The sequence below is a fragment of the Amphibalanus amphitrite genome, unplaced genomic scaffold, assembly GCF_019059575.1.
Source record: "Amphibalanus amphitrite isolate SeventyFive unplaced genomic scaffold, NRLGWU_Aamphi_draft 001860F_arrow, whole genome shotgun sequence".
In the NCBI taxonomy this organism is placed as follows: Eukaryota; Metazoa; Arthropoda; class Thecostraca; order Balanomorpha; family Balanidae; genus Amphibalanus; species Amphibalanus amphitrite.
In genome coordinates, this window is record NW_024883353.1 from 8,585 (window position 1) to 24,921 (window position 16,337).

General features: G+C 45.7%; 1 long non-coding RNA gene across 1 annotated transcript; it reads right to left on the reverse strand.

Annotated features, from left to right (window-relative positions):
• Nucleotides 1-14,041: 14,041 nt before the first annotated feature.
• LOC122375522 lies at nucleotides 14,042-15,248 on the reverse strand. Its single transcript, XR_006255415.1, has 3 exons — nucleotides 15,071-15,248; nucleotides 14,701-14,829; nucleotides 14,042-14,249 (listed from the first exon to the last, which is right to left on the reverse strand). It is a non-coding gene; the product is annotated as an uncharacterized LOC122375522 (long non-coding RNA).
• Nucleotides 15,249-16,337: the final 1,089 nt, after the last annotated feature.

Genomic DNA, 16,337 nt, shown 5'->3' on the forward strand with positions numbered 1-16,337 from the left:
GCCTTTACCACCTTTTTGAACACGTCCTTATCATGTTCGGCTCTGTCCTGTGGATTGTCCGCCACACTCTCGTCGATGTTGTGCAGAATGACATTTTTCCCCCTTTTTTCTTTCTCGAACTTGTCTTGAACAAGCCTTTTCAGATCACTGGTACAGCTGCCCTGTTTGTTCAATGAGGCTTCTAGCTTGGCTTGCTTGTCGTTGATCTCTTTGCATAGTTTGTTTTCCATGCTTTTCATTTTACTTTCTATGCTGGTTTCCAAAACACCAGTGGTCTTCGTTTTTTCAATAGCTTGGATGATGCTTTTCTCCATTTCTTTCAAATGCTTTTCCATATCTTTTTGATCAATGCTGACCTGTGTAATGGTCGTCATGTTGGGTTTACACCCTATGCAGAGCCATACAAAGTCTTTGTTGAACCTACATAAAGCTTTGAAAGCCTTTGTGGATAGCCCCTGACATTTGGGATGGAACCATTTCTTACACATGTCACACATGACACAATCCTCACCATTTTTGATCTTTGTCCCACAGTCCTTGATCCCTCCTGTACATATATACCCATGTTTCTTTGTCTTACCACAAGGCGAGAATCCAACAACCACCTCACTATCTTCTTCGCAGTCACTCGAATCGGAATCAGAATCATCTGAATCACACACTTTGACTGTTTTCGAGGCGTCGTTTTCCGTCTCTGTTGACGTTTTTGGCGCACTCGAGGAGCTAGGCAATCTAGAATTCCTAGAATTCAGGTTGTCTTTTTTTGGCGGCATTTTCCTGAAGAATATCCAACCGGTCTTTTTCGGATTTCAATAGAATGAATTTTCGATGATTTCAATATGTCCACGCTCCTGTTTGTGCAACCTCTCGTCTCAGTCTGTTGGCTTGACCTTGAATCAGACCCCCGGGCTACCGGGAGAGAAGGTGGTGGAGGAGCGGTCGGGAACACGTCCGGACGCCAGGAGTGGTGGGACAAGCTATCACCGGTGAAACAGGGCCCTGGGGCACCTGCATGGCTGACTCAAAGTTAAATAAGTTCATTTTCATTTAAAAAAAGCATGATTAATGAATAATGACCTCCTTTGTCTAATTCACCCATATTACCACATTCGACCAAGGCCATTTATTGTTTTTCATGCAAAAAGTTCAATCTAATTTACATGCCAACTATGACGCAGCTGTGACATTTGTAGGACAGAGGTAAATGTGCTGTAACGTGATACCGAATTAAGTAAATAGCTTGATAACCTCCTTAAACTACAATAAGCCTATCATAAACTTGAAAATACCCTAACAAACATGACAAGAACCTACGACCTCACCGTGGGACAACACATAGCCGTTTGAAATCAAGTCGTTTCCTGTCAACCGGAACCGGTTTCCTTTAGTTGTTTTTAGCAGGGTATGTAGAACAACGGGTACACCAACGACGCGGAAAGCGCCCATTTTACCTGGATGAGTTACATGGTAGGTGATATATTTTTTGAATATGGAAAAAATAGAGTATTCTATTCTGACGAGTAAAGCCAAATTCATAAAGCAGTTATTTTTAAATTATATGTACCAGAAATAACATACTAACCATAGTTTAAAACGTAGTCTAAAGTTAGTTGAAAAGCGTATAGTTGATACTAAGATGGAAGGAATCAATGGAAGGCGGAAATGGCGCAGCTGTTTCATTCTTCAAACGTGTTCGCAAGCAGGATTTACGTGATGCTAGCGACATCTATGAATATAATTGGGGACGCTGATTGGCTGATCGAGTCCGTGAGCAGTATCACTAATGTACGCCAGTACAGGGTTAAGGTAATGTGCGCATGCGCAGGAACTTGTGCTCTCATGGAGGGGCTTTCGGTACCTCGGGCAGCGCCCAATGCTTTTTGGACCTGTTATGGCCTCTGCATCGAAAAACGCTAGATAAAAAGGTTGTAGAGGAAGCTTCAGGCTACCTTTCCCCACAATAATATTGGCACTTTATCTTTTGGCTTACGTGCGAGGCTCGCTTCAAAAAGGTCGATTTAACATGGAAACCCTATGGGGTAGTAGTTTTTGAGCGCCCATTTGGCCTAATGCTACCAACTGTTACTGGCTACCCCTGGTTTTTAGTGATGCTACCAAACAAATATGGTATCAATATTCCTCTCTCATGATCAGTCCACCATAAAGTAATCTTGGTCCGCCTGAGCCGATGTGCATGGCAGCTGCCGGACATTGGTCACGTGACCACATTTTCCGTGTGACCTTGAGTTGGCACCAGATTTTGTCGACAGACGTGGCGCAGCTTATTTTACTGCATTATTTTAGATACTAAATATTTAGGCGTGTGGTGGTAAACGATACCGTGCAAATAATATTGAATCATCGGTGACATAGTTACCATTGATACTTGAATAGCATCAATAAAATGCAATTAATCTATTATTACTCTTCCATTGATTTTATTGTGTTTGCAGGCATAGGTAGAAACTGAAAAGCTGAGCCTGCAGCTTACAGTTGTTCTATACAGTAGCGGCGGAACACCTTCAATTAAGGGGGGGGGGCACTGCCGACTTTCGGTCCGATTCTTTCCATGCAACGCCCATAGGGCTTATGTTAAAATGCCAAAATTATAGGGGGCACGGTGCCCCGGTGCCCTCCCCGTTCCGCCGCCTATGCAGTTCTATAACTCTTAATGCATAAATCAATGCTACTGAGGGCTGCAAATTTGTTTTTTACCTATCTTTAATAACTGATGCCCTACCTTCATCTACCATTCTGTAAGAATCTTGCATCAATCATCACCAGACTTCTAAGTTTTTTTTTTTTTACATACCTACGCCCCAGCCGCGAGAGTGGGCGGGTACGACTCCCTCGCCTTAATTGAGCTAGCCTCGCGGGAAAAACGAGCATGTGTGCCGTTACGGGACCGGGGACGCAGCGATTGATGCACGGTTTAAAAGTCTCAGGTCAACTGATGCCCTCTGAGGGTCAGGTCAAGTGCCCCGAGGGCCAAAATACGATTTCGGGTTTTGAAAAATAACTTTGTCAAAAAAAAAACGACGCAGAGTCGCTATTTTAGTACCATCATGTTTGTCATGCTCCGGTGCGTCAAAATGGTACACTTGTGTTTGGGTGGGGTCAACATAAGGTGTTCACATCGGATCAAAGCCAGGTCAGAGGCACTCAGGTCACGAACTTGATCGGAGGAGGTTATATCGCATATCATTCGATTCGGTAGGTCTTCCCGAGTCTATTGGCGACTTTTCCGACTTGCCAGCTCAATTTTATCAGGAGTTATTGACGAAAAAACTTGACATTTGTGACGTCATGAATGACGTCACGCGAGGTTAAAGATGCAAAAGTGAAGCATTGGACATTGCAAGAATTGCATGAAATTGCGATTCCATGTGCTTGAGCTAGGTTTAGATCATTCTCGGCGTCAAAATTACAGTTTCCATATTTTCCCCATTGACTTGTAATGGTGATGTCGCGCGATCGGCCTGACCTCATGTGACCTCTAGGAGAAATCTGAGATAAACAAGTTTTGAGACTCCTAGAGGATACTAGGTCCTGTAAGTATCATCTCGCTGTGACAGCTCCTCTGGCACCGAGGGCATTGCGAAGTTTCGGTATTTTGGGACTATTGCAGAGGTTCACGTGTGACGCCATAAGTCAGTGACCTGACCTGAGACGGAAATGCAATTGGTTTCCAAAGATGCGTATGGAAGCAAAGATAAGGTGTGCCAAATAGCAGCCCTCTCGCTGTAAGGTGTTTTGAGCTATCGCCAAAAGTCGTGAGTGGAGCGCTACTGACTCCTCCGGTCGGCCGCCGGGGGTAAGGAGGCGTGCAGGGTATCGGAAAACCACCTGGTACTTTGCGAATTTTGCCGATAAAAATACGTTTCTTATGCCAACTTGTAGCCAAAAGACTACTGAATCTTAAACCAGTCGTATCCTTGCACTAAATGGCTTGGTTTAGACACGATAGGTCTGAAAAGAAAAGGTCCCATGTATTCTCTATGGGCGCCGCGAGGCCGTTGGCACCAGAGTTTCGGGAAGTGCCCTCGCCACAACCGCACGTGCAGATTTGGTCACGTGACCAAGCGCATTTGCCGCCACTGTATTTATATACACTGTGGTGCATGGTGTGTCAAAAGTGGAAATAGCCGCCCGGCTTTAGTTCGCCAGCCTTGTCAATAGATGGCAGTACCACAATATGGGCAGCAGATCGCGCAATTGACGTCAAATTTTCGATATCTGCTAATAATTGAATGACGGATCTTTTCATGCAAGAATCAAGTAAATCGGTCCACAACTTTTCTAGCAACAGGGGCATTCCACGTCAAATCAAACACCGAAATCCGTCATCCCCTTCGATTTTTCTGAAAATTTGTAGGCAGACTGGGCATGGTTCAAATCTGAGTTACGTATAATATTTTCGAAATTGGATAACGTATCGCTGAGATATAGGTCATCGAATATAGCGAAAAATGCCACACATCAATTTTTTAAATGGCTATAACTCTGGTTCCTTTTCTGGTATCAAAATGATATTAACAGGGTCTTATAGGCAATTGATAAGGCTTTGATTTTTAATTATAAAATTAAATTGAAGTGACCTTGAAATGCATTTGACCTTGAATTAAAACAGAAAAATTTAAATAGCAAAAAACACGTCACCTTCGATTTGGGTAATTTTTACATATTATGTCCGTCACAATGTTCCTAACCATCTGTGAAAAAATTGGAGTGGGCCATTCATAACTTTCGCGGCAAACGCCGTTTTCATGCATCAACATCACGCAACCGCGCGTGACCTTGAAAGACAGAGTCAAGACATGCTTGCTTGTGTACACTTTCTGAAATGAATGATTGCTGATTAGTGATATCCCAAACTCTGCGAGAATGGAAATGCATAGTCATCGTAGTCAAGCATTCACGTTCCATAGTAAAAATGTCTCAGGCAAACGGTATTTTGCGGTGAATTTTGAGCCGTGTGGAAATGCATCATGAAGTAAGTTCAACGAAAACATTATCACGCAACGATATCTTCACGTCTTTTGATCTTCACTATACGAAAGAACATACATTTTTTAGTATGTATGGGGAATTTCTAGTTAATCCAATCATAAATATGGCAGTTAAGAGGCCTGCAAAGAGTAACATGTCGCCGGCTGAGGCGGGCTCGGCCGATGCCGGAAACGCAGCAATCACAATTTTGTGTTTACACGTTCATATTTCAATTGTTTACCAACCGATTTTCAAAATTCTTCCACCATAAGATTGCCTGTACATTTCTAAGTCTTCTCACAAAATTTGACGCGAATCGAACGTAATCAGCGGTAGGGAGCGCGATGTAAAGACGGAACCGTTCCGTTCCGTCCCGGCACAGTCTACAATTCAGGCGGCGCGTAGCGGTCGGCGCCGGCGACCGAGTCGCCGCGTCGCTGCGGCGACAGGATGTTCACTTTACACCGCTATTACTAGAACAATTGTGAACCGATTTTCTTATAGCTTGCACGATGAGATGTCCAATTCAATTCTTGACAGGTAGCCATAATTGATTTCGCATTAATCTTATGAGATATTGGCGAAAAACAGGAGGGGTGGGCGAAATTCGCTCTTCCCCCCTCTACTGCGCGTTCTAACATACGTTTGCATATGTGCAATTTTCTTCAAAACTTATGAATGGCCCACTCTAATTTTTTCACAGGTTGTTAAGAATATGGTAGGCAATAAAATATATGAAAATGAGCCAAATCGAAGGTGACGTGTTTTTTGCTATTTCAATATTTGTGCTTAAGAACAGAGTTAAGCAAATTTCCAGGTCATATATTTAAGTAGGTGCATTTCTAAACAAATGCTTAAGAAATTACCTAAACAGTAAGGTTTATTTCATTCAAATCAAACAAGTACAACCAAAGTTATGGTCGTTCAAAAATATAAAGATGCAACATTTTGTAAAAATTTGATGCCCTATATTTAGAAGACCTGTGGTCAGAATGTGCAAAAAACATCAATGTAATGTCCGGGGCCACACAGGAACTCGCTCACAAATTTATAATGAAATCGCTGATGGTAAGGTGCAAAACAGCCGATTTTTGTTCGATTTGACGTGGAATGCCCCAACAGAGATATGAAGTCAAACACCCTGCCAGAGCGGCGGCGCGGCGGCCGGCGGCGGCCGTTACACGCCGCCTGGGAGACTGGCGGCGCTGAACGGTTCCGACTTGGCACTGCACTAAAACCTGTTAAAGGAAATAGTTCACTTTCACGAAATTATTTTTTTTTGCAATGGATTTATGATTTTTTATGTTCAAAATGATCAGCAAAGAAAATTAAACCTATTTATAACAAAAGATTATTTTCTATATTTTGATATAGGAAGGACTTTTCAGTTTCTGTAAGGCACAGGCGATCCAGTATGAAAAGAGCATGGGTCCCGAAAATTCTTCAGAAACTAGAGAAATTATCGCGGCCACCGGCATTTGGGTGATCTGCTGCTGCTGAATGTCCTTATTGATCAGTACGAGAATTTCTCTAGAGTTCTCGTAGATAATTTCTCTAGTTTCTGAAGAATTTTCGGTACCCATGCTCTTTTCATACTGGATGCGAATATATGCAAGGCACACATCCTCAACGCAAGACACCTTTTTCGGGACGAGAAATAGAATATCTTTGCCTAGGGTGATCGTTGGGCTGTAAAAGCTCCTGATTTATGCTCGTCTCAGCCCAGGCTACGGAACTGCTATTCCAGTTCAAAACCCATGTTAAAAAGTGAACTATTTCCTTTAACTGCTTGGAATAGTTATTATAGCAAAATTTTCATTCAAATGAGGAATAACCAAAGGCAGGAAGTATGTATGCTTGTGTGCGTACTGTGTAAGCCAAGAAACTGCATTAGCAGATACTTGCTAATATTAGATCCAGCCAAGTCCAAACGCATTCCAGGGGATGTGTTCCTGATGGGTCAACAATATTTATCTTTCGAGGGCGGATACAGTTTTAACAATACAAAAAATATTTTTGCACAGCTCTATTCCTTGAATAATTCTCTTCAACGCCTCATTCCTAGTTAAGCGAATTAGCCCACCCTGGTTGAAAAAAATAAGGCGATTTCGCCACAAGGTCTCGGAAAACCGACCGAAAACGGCCGCGCTCAACGTTAATTTGGGCATGCAGACTCTTAAAAACTCGCATTGGGCGGGTAGGGTTTCCCAGGTATTGGCTCCAAAACACCGTATTCGGCTCCCGAATACGTCCAAGTGACCCGCCTCGTTCCTAGTTAAGCTCTAATTAGATCAAGTGACTCATAAGGAGCGAAAAAAGCGACAAAAAGCATGAATTTCCCTATGGCGGCGGGCTGCCGGGTTGCCAGACGGCGCACCGGCTATTTCCACTTTTGACACACCATGGATAAGTTCAGCTTCAGTGTTGAATCGTGAAATACTTTTCAATCGGGAAAGAATTCCAACAACTTTGACTTCTCCCATTCCAAATTCAGGCGGAACAGACGCCTACAGGTCTGCAGATTGAGAAAAATGTTCAACATCAACATTGGAAAGTCGGAGATTTAGAACCCTCGCCCGGATTGGTGCTTTTTCCAGCCGCGAACGTATAAGGGGCATAGGCGGCGGAACGGGGGGGGGGGCACCGGGGCACCGTGCCCCCTTGAATTCTGCAAGGGGGCACCAATAGCAAGGTGCCTCGCATGTGTAGGGGGGGGGGTCGGATAGACCCCCCATGGTTTTTCGCAAATAACTCGCGTAAAAAGCAGCCAATCGCGACGAAACTTTCAGTACCCTCTCATTGATCAATTTTACACCTACCCTGAAAATTTCATGACCCTGAAATGACCTTTGACCTGTGACCTCTTTTCCGAGACCATGTTTGGCCGGAATCGCGATTCCGCGTATGTCGGCTCGCATTAGCCGCGCGTTTGCAAGCTTTTCGTGGTTTCAAACGTTCAAACATGTGATTTGATGTTGCTCCCATGCATTAGAATGGGTGTCAAGGTCACCTGAAGGTCAGGTCAGGTCATTGACCTTTGGTGACCTCGGGTGACCTCGGTTCACTTTTTCGAGTTTTACATGTTTCTAGGCTAGTTTTTGGAGCTAATTCGAATTTAGCAACCATTTGAACATTTACGAAGTAGTTTTGGTGCCTTCGTAACATGTTACGAAGCTGTCAGAGGCGGTTGACACGTACTACGAATACCCGTCACAACCCCTACTGGTTGACCTGACCTGACCTGACCCGACCTGGTCTAAATACTTAAAGACATCATCTGTGATCAAAACTAACACGATGTTCGTGATCAGCACCCCGAAAAACCTCTTAGCCGCCACACTTTACGACTTTCTAATAGGTCCCGATTTTCCCGACTTTGGGTCATTGACCTGACCTGGAAGGTCAACCAATGACCTAGGACCTTAAAATTGGGTATCATCGGCTTCCTCTCGTCACGGGCAGCACGCTCGCTTTTTCCGCGAAGCTCTAGCTCGATCAGGGGCCAAACGGCAAGGGGGGGTCCAACCGACCCCCCCCCCTACACATTAGAAGCTGGCAAACGCCGCACACATGCGAGGGTTAAATTTGATTTTATTTTTTATTTTTATTTTATTTATTCATATCGCCGACGGGAGGACCCATTAAAAGACGAAGTCTCACTTTTAAAACGAATAAGTTACATGCATAGGTACAAAGACGACACACTCGGGTAGGTATACATATAATAAAAGACCAATAAATATACGGCCGGTAAAAAAAATAAAAAATAGATATAAAAGATAGAAGGTATAAATAAAAATAAGAATAAGAATACTCAATAGAGTGCGATAAGTGACAACAAGGATGACGACAAGATGCCAGTAAAATGCTAGTAAATGAAATGAATGAACCTGCCAGGCAGGCACATCGAATACAGCGAGGCATTTCCATTAGCGTCACATTTCCGCCACAAAATGTCTGACGCTGCCACGGAATGTGAAAATACCGTCGCAGAACACGTCCACCGCGGGAAGTCTCTCTACAAGCCGGTTGAGCTGCCTCGGCAGCCTTGTAAATAAGCCGTTTTTCATTGCGTTCACCCTTGCAAATGGCACATGCAGCAGCGCACTCGCCTGTTGCCTAGTTGCGCGGATAGGCACACTAAGCGAGAACGCCTGCAGCAAGAGTGCGGACTTAATTCTGCCTCTAAGCACGTTGCGAACAAACATGATATCGTGCTGCACCAGCCTGGCAGATACGGAAGTGAGGTTAAAATGTTTCAACAAATCGGCATATGAGATGGAAGTTGAGCGATGATGACAGTTGGCGTTCAGCCACATTAAAAACTTGTGTTCGATCCGGCCAATCCTGTCGAGATGCACTGCGGCGGCTCCACTCCAAATTACACTGCAGTATTCCATGTTGGAACGAACATAGGCGAAGTATGATACCATGACAGATGATACATTGAGATTGGGATGTCCTCCCGGGGTAGCCCTTTGATACGATCTGATTAGGACACCCAAAGCACGATTTGTTTTTGATACCATCTGATGAACGTGGGGTCCGAATGTAAGTTTTGTGTCCAAAATAACGCCCAAATCTCGAATTTCGTTCACATGTTCCAAAACCGTGCCTCCGATTGAATATGCCGTGACCAGTGGTTTTGTTTTTAGAGTCATTCTGAACGTTTTGCATTTTGATGGGTTTAGCCTGAGATGCCAAGTTTTCGACCACTGGTGCAGACGTTCAAGATCTCCTTGTAAGCTTGTTGCATCTTTTGGACAGGCTATTTTGCGATAAATTTTGGCGTCGTCAGCAAAAAGAAGTACCCGGGAGGACATCCCAACAGACAGGTCGTTGATGAAGAGCGCGAAACACAGAGCAGAAATTACGCCGCCTTCCGGGGTGCCGGATGTGACACAGCACCAATCCGAACACTTCCCGTTCACCACAACGCGCTGCTGCCTATTGTTGAGGTATGACGTCAGCCAGCTCAGTGCCGAACCTGATATGTGATATGACGTTTTAAGTTTGTGAATTAAAAGACGATGATTGACACTCTGAAAGGCGGCTGAGAAGTCTGTATACACACAGTCGGTTTGGCACTCTTCGTCAATCGAGTTGTATGCGGCGCTGAGCAGTGTGGCCAGGTTCGTTGCACACGACCTGCCTGGGACAAAGCCGTGCTGCTCGGGCGATATAGCGGGGGTCACATGTCGAAGCAAGCTGAGGTAAACAACTTTCTCAAGGACTTTACCGAAGAGTGGTATGAGTGACACGGAGCGATAGTTGGCAGGGTCCTTGACACTACCTTTTTTGAACAGTGGTACGACATTGGCTTTCTTCCAGTATACGTCGGAAAAACACCCTGGCTCAGAGAAAGCTTGCAGATCTTAGTAATTGGAACTGACAGCGCGCCGCTGCACTCCCGTATGATACGGGCGCTTATGCCATCAGGGCCACAGGCCTTATTTACGGGTATGTTTTCCATGATATTTTTTACCAGATCTGCATTGCATTCGAAATGGGTCAAAGGTGACAAGTTGTAAGACGGACACTGGGGTAGTACGGTCACAGGAGAATCGGTAAATTTGGCCGCGAACGCCCTGTTGAGTGCATTCGCTTTGTCTGTGTCGTCCGTGACCTCTACACCGTCTACTTTGAGAGCTGATAGACCTTTAGTTCCGCTTTTGGTACACTTTAAGAAAGACCAGAACCGTTTTGGATTTGTTTTGAATTCGACTGTGAGTCCCACTAAATAGTCGCTGTATTTTTTGTTTGCTAAGTTCCTAAATTCTCGTCGCTTGTTTCGAAATATCTGTTCGGTCTCCTCGCACCGATTACGTTTCAGTCTGCGAAAGGCAGTCTCTTTCTCTCGCAGCAGATCACGCAAGCCACGGTCGAACCAAGGTGGGTAGTTCCTCTTTATATCAACGACAGGTATGCAGTCGCTGATGACTGCATTCAAGAGGTCGTAGAATGCGTCTACTGCTGCGTCCACATGCATACTGTCCAACACGGTCCATGGCAATAATTGTAACGACACACGCATTCTATCGAAGTCAGCTTGTTTGTAGTTGAAAGCTGAACGCCTGGTAGTAAGAGGTGCCAGGGGCGGCGCTGACCTATTGAAAGTAGGTAGGCACTTGGTAGGTAAGGCAGAAAAGCTGAATACGGAATAGAGGTAAAAGGGGGGGGGGGGGGAGACAGTCTTATTGCTTAGTCGGGATGCGTCAAGCAGCGACAGCAGCGTCATCTACAAAAACCCATCAACTTAACTAGAGCTTACACGTCTGCCGCCAGAGGGAAACTAGTCTCTCAGTAGGAGTCTAGTTCGTTCAATATAATTTTTAAGGAACAATAGAATAACACAACAAGCATAACAACGCCACGTACGCTGAACTTACGATAAAAATTGATAAAGTAAAATGTGCTTTATTTTACGATGAATGGACACATTAAAAAGTTAGGTTTGAGAGTTAGAAGGTAGCACCTAGTCGATGTGCCGACCATCTAGACCTTTTCTACCAAAAGGCTCAATAGCCTTAGCATGGCAATAGTCGATAATCTAGTAGGACGAGGTAGGCACAACCTAGGCAAAGGTTTTCGTCAGGGTTCTTATAGTACGATCTTTATGTGACGTTTTTTGAAAAGTTAAGGAAATTCTCTTTCGTTTCAACGCATTTTGAAAACGAGAAACAAAAGATTTTTGACAAAAGCAATCAAGCAAACAAAAGCCACGATATAGTGATGATTTAGACGCAGGGGAGACGGCAATTGACGTAGGCACTGCCTACCCTGCCTATATGGGAGAACCGCCCCTGAGAGGTGCGGCAGTAGTGACGTTGCGCACAGTAAATTCGACTTGTTTATGGTCGGAATCGAAAATACCGTCGTGTACATTCACATCGGTGACACATCGGTGATGTAGGTATTAGTACCAGGGGCGGATTCGGGAAAACTCCAAGGGGAGGGTCATGAATCGAAGTGGTGCCCCTACCTATACCCAAAATTAAAACCTCAACGGATTTCGGCCACTTCATTTTGGTGGAGCCCTATTTTCAGTTTTTTATTTTCTTTATTTTTGGTTAGTCGTGTGATGACTGGTGCCCCTATTAGGCAGCTGGTGCCCCTGGAAAGACTGTGGTACCTACCTACCCTGCCCCCTGACAAGACTACGGTGGGCCCTGCACATGACTTGGGTGCCCATGGGCCCTGACAGGCCCGTGGTGCCCCCGACAGGCCTGTGGTGTCCTTGCTAGGCCTGTGGTGTCCCTGGGCCTTGGCAGGTCTGTGGTGCCCCTGGCGAGCCTGTGGTGCCCCTGTTAGAACGCAGGTGCCCTTGACAGGTTTGTGGTGCCCCTGACAATCCTAAAGTGCCAACGACAGGCTTGTGGTGCCCTTGACAGGCCCATGGTGCCCTTGCGAGGCCGGTGGTTCCCCTGCGAAGCCGATAGTGCCCCTGGCAGGCCTCTGGTGCCCCTGGCAGGTCTGTGGTGCCCCTGGAAGACCTGTAGTGCATTTAATAGGCCGATGGTGCTCCTGACAGGCCTGTGGAGTGTGGTGCCACTGACAGGCCCGTGGTGTCCCTGCTAGGCCTGTGGTACCCCTGGCGGGCCTGTGGTGCCCCTGTCGGCTGTCAGGCCTGTGGTGCTCCTGGCAGGCATGTGGTGACCCCAGGCCCAAAGTCATGACCCATGTGACCTCCCCCTGGGATTCGCCACTGATTAGTACGGCGATGGCTTCTTGGTAATTTGATACATGTAGGATTAATGGAATTTATCAAACGAGAATAAGGAACTGGAAGAGACAAACACATATGTAGGTACCTACTTGAGGATCGGCTTAAAGTTAACCACACATACGGGGGTGAACTGCCATTTTCGTTTAGTAAAAAAAAAAAAAAATCATCGTGTCAGGGCTGTGACGAAAAATAAGTGGCCTAAATCCGATGAGAAAACAGGATTTGGGGGTACCCTAGGTTTGGCTCCTTGAGCTGGTGTCCCCCTTGTCTCAAATCGTTCCGCCGCCTATGATAAGGGGTGGGGGGGGGGGGGGGTGACCAATCCCAGCCAGCAAATCGGAGCTTTCCCCGTACGGGGAAGGCCTATGGCGAGCTTGGGGCAGGCTCGGGGAAACCCCAACCGTTCTCTTGGGGAAAACGGAGCGTTCGCTTGGGATTTGAGACACTTTGTACGGGGAACTTTGTGCGGGATTCGTACGGGGAAACGGTATAATTGCCCAAGCGTTCCCCAAACGTCCCCCAGGCTACCCCCGCGCCGACTATGGTTGAAACCCGTTGTTAAGGTCGGTTCCCCGTACGGGGCTATCGAACATTTTCCCCAAGAAGATCCTGTGCGAGCCCCGCACATTCCCCCACCCGGCTATACGGGTTTATGCTTACTGGAGACCTTCCCCGATCGGGGAAACCGTGATTTTCCCCTAACGTTCCCAGACCTTTTCCCCTCGCGAGCCCCGGCCGTTCCCCGACTTGGCAATGGCCCCATTGCCTTGTCTGCTTTTTTCCCCGTACGGAGAAGCCAGTAAAAACCGCACTGGGAAACAGATCGGGTCCCATTAAAATTGACAATGACTATTTATTTTGTCTGTAAACATACAAATATTTGTATAAACATACTTGTTTACATACAAACAAAATTGTTCACTTGTTTCCCCGCAATAGGGAAACGATAAAACCGCACAGGAAAATAATTAGAACCAATCCATTTGGCCATGCCTGTTTATTTTCAGACTTTCAGGACGCTTCAACGACTAGATCAATACACAACAGTCGGCCAAGCATGGTATGTGTCTGTACCACCACAGCCTATACTATTTTTATGTGGAGTCCTTCATTTGATGAAAGGTTAACATGCTTGATAATTGATATACTCGTTACAAATCAAGACAAACACTGAAAAAGTTATTCACTTAAAATACATTGTGAACGCTTAGCAGGTGGCAAACATTACAGCAGCAGCGCAGCAGTGACAAACAACAGGTGACGAACACGAGCACTGGTAACCGGCAACCGGTCTAACCCCAGTTCTACGTTGAACCCCAGTTGATCCTCTGCAGTAGGAGTCTGTTCAGCAGATTGAGAACGACGGCTTTTCTGTAGTCTCCCTACAGCTGGTCCGGCCTTCCGTTCAGTAGTGCCCTGGATCCACAACTCGAGTCTTCCTTCTGGCTGTTTCAGACACATCTCAGCGGTCAGCTGCCGCTGAGAGCCACCTTGCTATGATCCATGTACCAGCGCATCTCCAGGAATTCTGCGGCTGTGGACAAAAACAAAAATATGTGCACTTGTAGGTATATCAATCAGGTTTTACAGCTAGCTACTACATGAAATGTCCTTTTATGGAAACTTCAGCTTACGCTGAAACATGTTGAATGCCATTTTATGAAATTACATTTATCTATAACTTTTTTTCCCACGAAATGTGCTTAAAAATGAATGTGATATACTTTGAATAGTAAATAAAAAAATGAATGTGATATACTTTGAATAGTAAATAAAAATTCAATAATTAAATTTGTACATCTAAACATTTCTCATTCCAGGAAAGTCATTAGGTAACACATGTTTTACGTCTATATTGCGCCTTACGAAGTTCCTCGCGAAAGCACTTGACAGATAAATGAACGATAAATGAACAGATAAATGACAGATAGACAGATAAATAGACAGATAGACAGACAGATAAATGAACCCCATAAACTGCTTACCAGCTTCGCCTGGAAGTCGCTCTACGGTTGCTCATGCGAGCAATTACGTCCACGCCGGGTTCATACTGCTGTTGTGGGTTCTGCCAAGTCCCGTCGGAAACCTTCCGGTCGTAACCGGCAGACGTCCCTCTAGAACAGAAGCAGACAAAGCATTAGGCTGATGACATTATATTGTCCGGGCAATTTAAGGATAATCTCAGACGGAGGTTGATGACCTCAGTCATTTTTATGTCATATTATGCATACCCTGGACAGTGATCAAGATATTGTGTGTATCGGAAGCTTTGTCTTTTACAATAAATTTGAGTTAGTATCATCGTCATTTATATCTATCATGGATTCGTTACAATTAAGTGCTTTAGTTCATTACCAACACAGCATATATTCCTCGTCGAGCTGCGTCCTCCGTTGGTGCCGAGTCCAGCTTCTCACGCACTGACCCCAGCGGTAGATCACGACTTTGGGCACAGGTCAGTCAAGCGGTCACCACATCTCGCCGTTCACCGTCTTCGTTCACAGCTCTGTAGTGTCGCCGCACTCTTCAGTGCCAACCAAGGCTATATAAACCAGGTAGAACGCTCCGGGAAAAAAGTTGGAAACAATAAATTAGTTGCGGCATTCCCTGATGACGCGAATGTGGGTCAGCGGCCGGCGGCCGGCCGCCGCTAACACTGTATGAGGAGGGATGCGCGGAACTTTTGCTTGTTGGTGATTGCGCTAGGCAGTTAAATGGTAATGTTAGGATATGTTTCGAAAGTAAATTGAACGACGCTTCGAACGCCGTCAATGAATTTGCGATACGACGACTATTTGTTTAGTTAGAGCCGGCGAACTTTTACCTTCCGACCGCGCGGGGAGGCGATATGGTGCCACTCTGGCGGTTTTTACGATAGTTCAAAATCCTTTTGAGATAAAGAGATGAAATTTGACATGTCCTATCTTTTGATCAAGCTGGATCTTATGGTACAAGTCGCATATTTAAGGTAGGTCAGGTTGTTGACCTATGTTGTCGCTCGTGAGCCTCTGCACAGTCCAAAAACAACGCAATTTCTGAACACTCAGTGCCAAGAAATCCTTCACAGAAAGATGGATGACACTTGGCAGAAAGAAGAGTTGTCGGTTTCTTACCGTTCGTATGTGTCGTGTTTTCACAAGAGTTTAGTAAGGTCAGGTCCGTCACGTGACCTCCCCTCATAACTCAATAGGTTTACTATCATAGAAGCGTTTATCAATCGCCGGAAATCTTAGCCAATCCCACTGGACACTGGATCCATACCCACATGGGGCCCTCCTGACTGGCCACTCCCTCTGAAATCCACAATAACATTGGGCTGCGGCTACGGTTATGTATTAATGCTTTTCACTAACAGAAACACAACTTCAACCAGCACAGTGCACGCCGCCACAACAGTCCGACCCACGTCCCTGATATCGACTAGCTCCCGGCCGGATGCACATACGCGGAGCCAATCAGTCCGAATGTGACCTGCAGCTTGCAAGTGCTGTGTCGCATGGCGCATAGCACAAGACGATTCCTAGCAGCTGTCGGCTGGAGTGGAGAAACAGCACGTTGCGACACACCGCGCCGGCGACAGAGCTCAGCAGGGCTGGTTGGAGGCTGGAGCCGGAGGTAAGGG